Below are 3,974 nucleotides of genomic sequence, written 5' to 3'. Positions count from 1 at the left end.
ACTTTCACTTAACTAAAAATATTTTCATATTTCTCTTGAGATTTCTTCGTTGACCCATATGTTAATTAGAAAAGCACTGTTTAATCTCCAAGCATTGTGGGATTTCCAGCTTTGTGTTGTTGATTTCTAGTTTAATTCCACTATGGTCTGAGGGCAGACATTGTATAATTTCTATTCTCTTAAATTTGTGAAGTTGTGTTTTATGCCCTTGGCTGTTTGTCTCTGTGGCTGCTCTGTGTGAGCTGGGGGGGAATGTGTATTTGCTGCTGTTGGATGAAGCAGTCTATAGATGTCCATTGTATCCAGTTCATTGATCTCTGATAACTTTCCTTGCTCTGAGGTTGGCTCTGTCTGAAAGTAACACAGCTACTTTTGTTTTCTTTGCATTCATGTTAGCCTGGTATAGCTTTCTCCACCTATTTACTTTTAATGTATACATGTCTTTATATTTAAAGTGGGTATCTTGTAGGTAACATATGGTTGGGTCTTGCCTTTTAATCCACTGTGACAATATCTGTTTAATTGTTTAATGTTTATTTATTTTTGAGAGAGACAGAGACAGAGAGCGAGCTGGGGAGGGGCAGAGAGAGAGGGAGACACAGAATCAGAAGCAGGTTCCAGGCTCTGAGCTGTCAGCACAGAACCCAACGTGGAGCTCAAACCCACAAACTGTGAGATCATGACCTGAGCCAAAGTTGGACGCCCAACCAACCGAGCCACCCAGGCGCCCCTGTGACAATATCTTTTCTTGGCGTATTTTGACCATTGTATTTAAAGTGGCTATTGATATGGTTGGATTAATATCTATTATATTTGTTGCCTTTTTTGTTATTGTTCCTATTTTTGTCTTCCACTTGTTTTTGTCTTTTGTGGTTTTAACTGAGCATTTTATGATTCCATTTTCTCTTTCTTAGTAGATGAGTTATCCTTCCTTTTTTACTTTTTTTAATGATTGTCTTAGAGTTTGAAGTATACATTTGCAACTAATACAAGTCCAGTTTCAAATAATTCTTTACTACTTCATGAGCAGCGTGAGTTACTTATAATAACAAAATAATCCTAATTCTTCCCTCCCATCTACTACATCATTGGGGTCATACATTTTACTTATACATAAGCATATACAACTGAATGTAATGTTACCATTTTTTTTGAACAAACCTATCTATTAGACCAATTAAGAATAATAAAAATGTTTTTATTTTAACTTCACTTATTCCTTTGATGTTCTTCCTTTCTTCATATAAATCTGGGTTTCTGATCTATATCATTTTCCTTCTCTCTAGAGCAGATATACTTGCGAAAAGTCCCTCAGTTTATGTTTGTCTTAGAAAATCTTAATTTCGCCTTCATTTTTGAAGGATAATTCACAGGATCCAGAATTTTATGCTGGTGGTGGTTTTCTCCCCCCCAACACTTGAAAAACTATACTCCACTCTCTTGTTGCATGGTTTCTGAGGAGAAGTCAGGTGTAATTCTTATCTTTGGTCTTTGATAGGTAAGGTATTTTTCCTGTGATGTACCAAGATTTTTTTCTTTACTTTTCCCTTTCTGCAATTTTAATATGATATACCTAGGTGTAGGGTTTTATTGTTGTTGTTTTGTTGTGTGTGGTTTTTGTTTGTTTTTGTTTTCCATTTATCCTGCACGTTGTTCCCTGGGTTTCCTAGTTCTGTGGTTTGGTGCCTGACATTAATCTGGGGGAAATTCTCAGTCATTAGAGTTTCAAATATTTAGCTTGTTTCTTTCTTCTCCTTGTATTCGCATTATGCCTATTTTATACCTCATTTTTTGCGGTCACGCAGTTCGTGGATCTTCTGTTCCATTATTTTCAGTCTCTTTTCTTTGCTTTTCAGTTTGGAAAGTTTTTCCTGAGGAATCTTCACGCTCAGAGGTTCTTTCCCCGGCTGTGTCCAGTCTCCCAGTGAGCTCATCAGAAGCAGTCTCCATTTCTATTACAATGTTTTTTCTCTCCAGTTTTCCTTTTTTATACTTTCCTAGACTTTCTATTTGTCTGCTTCCATTGTCTGTCTGTTCTTGCATGCAGTCTACTTTATCCATTAGGGTCCTTAGCATATTAATCGTCGTCGTTTTAAATTCCCAATCTGATAATCCTAACATCCCTAGCATATCTGAGTCTGATCCTGATGCTCATTTTGTCTCTTCAAACTTGGACTTTTCCCATTTAGCAGACCTTGTCATTTTTTCCTGATGGCTGGACATGATGTACTGGGTAAAAGGAATTGCTGTAACAGTCCTTTAGTAATATGGTGGTAGTAAAATTCAGTAATGTGTGTGTGTTGGCAGGGGACAGTGTTCTATAGTCCTATGATTAAGTATGATTCTTTTATTGAGCCTGTGCCTCTGGACTGTGGACTTCACAAGTGCTTCTTAGCACATCCCAACCCTCCCCGACCCCCGTAGGTGGCACAGGATGGCGACAGTGGGTCGCAGTGAGGCACTTCCCTTCTCCCACATGGAAACTTAGAGCCTGCTGGAGTTAGGTAAGGTAGTCCCTCCTTTTTGGCAGGAGATATGTTCCAAGGCCCCCGGTGGATACCTGAAACCATGGATGATACTGAACTCTATATATACTGTGTTTTTTCCAACACATACATACTTATGATAAAGTCTAATTTATAAATTAGGCACTGTAAGAGATGAACAATAATGACTAATAACAAAATAGGATGATTATAACACCATACTGTAATAAAAATGCTATGAATGTGGTCTCTTTCTTTCAAAATATCTTACTGCACTGTAGTCCCCCTTCTGCTTGTGATGACGTAGGATGATAAAATACCTATGATGGGATGAAGTGAGGTCAGTGACGTAGCGTGAGGTTTTCTCTTGACTATCTGATGACATTTCAGGAGGATCATCCGCTCCTGGATTGTGGTTGACCATTGGTAAATGAAACTGCAGAAAGCAAAACCACAGATAAGGGGGACTACTGTATTTCTCTTCTCCTGTGTAAGTTAGGCTCTGATAAAACTGCATCGGGTTAGGCTCTGGCTAAATGGTTTTTTCCCCAGTAGTTTGTTGGTCTTTTATTTTATTAAAAAAAAATTTTTTTTTAACGTTTATTTATTTTCGAGACAGAGAGAGACAGAGCATGAACGGGGGAGGGTCAGAGAGAGAGGGAGACACAGAATCTGAAACAGGCTCCAGGGTCTGAGCCATCAGCACAGAGCCCGACGCGGGGCTTGAACTCACGAACCACGAGATCATGACCTGAGCCGAAGTCGGACGCTTAACTGACTGAGCCACCCAGGCACCCCAGTTTGTTGGTCTTTTAGCGTTGCTTACAGTTGTCATGCCACCCAAGGTCTATTATTTTTTTTAAATTTTTTAAAAAATATTTATTTTTGAGAGAGAGAGACAGAGTGTGAAATGGGGAAGAACAGAGAGAGAGAGGGAGACACAGAAGCCGAAGCAGGCTCTGAGATGTCAGCACAGAGCCTGACATGGGGCTCGAACTCATGAACCATGAGTTCGTGACCTGAGCCGAAGTCAGAAGTTCAACCGACTGAGCCACCCAGGTGCCCCAAGGTCTATTATTTTTGAGTGCCAGGCATTGTCCTAGCTGCTGAGGAAACCAGAGTGAATGAGACCAACATTTCTCTGCTTTCCTGGAATGTGCAATTCATTGATCCGATGGAGGATGGAATAACAATACAGAGATCTGGGCAGTGGGTTTGGTCCTGATGATGGAGCTATAGGGCCTGTGGCTACCGAGTCTAGAATAGTCCCTACATGGTACAGTTGGAGAAACAGGCCCACAGAAGGAAGAGACCCGCCCAAGGTTTCGTGGCAAAGTAGTGGTCCAGCTCTGGAGGCTTACTTAGAGCTCTTTTCTGTAAGAAAGCTGCCCCTGACCAGTGTTGAGTCTTGTGTTACAATCTCCCCAGAACTCTGGTTTCCTCCTATAAAGTGAGGGGTAGGATCAAGAATTTAACTGATTTGATCTG

The sequence above is a fragment of the Neofelis nebulosa genome, chromosome 13, assembly GCF_028018385.1.
Source record: "Neofelis nebulosa isolate mNeoNeb1 chromosome 13, mNeoNeb1.pri, whole genome shotgun sequence".
Lineage (NCBI taxonomy): Eukaryota > Metazoa > Chordata > Mammalia > Carnivora > Felidae > Neofelis > Neofelis nebulosa.
The sequence above is the reverse complement of the archived record's forward strand: the minus strand, read 5'-3'. Positions refer to the sequence as shown.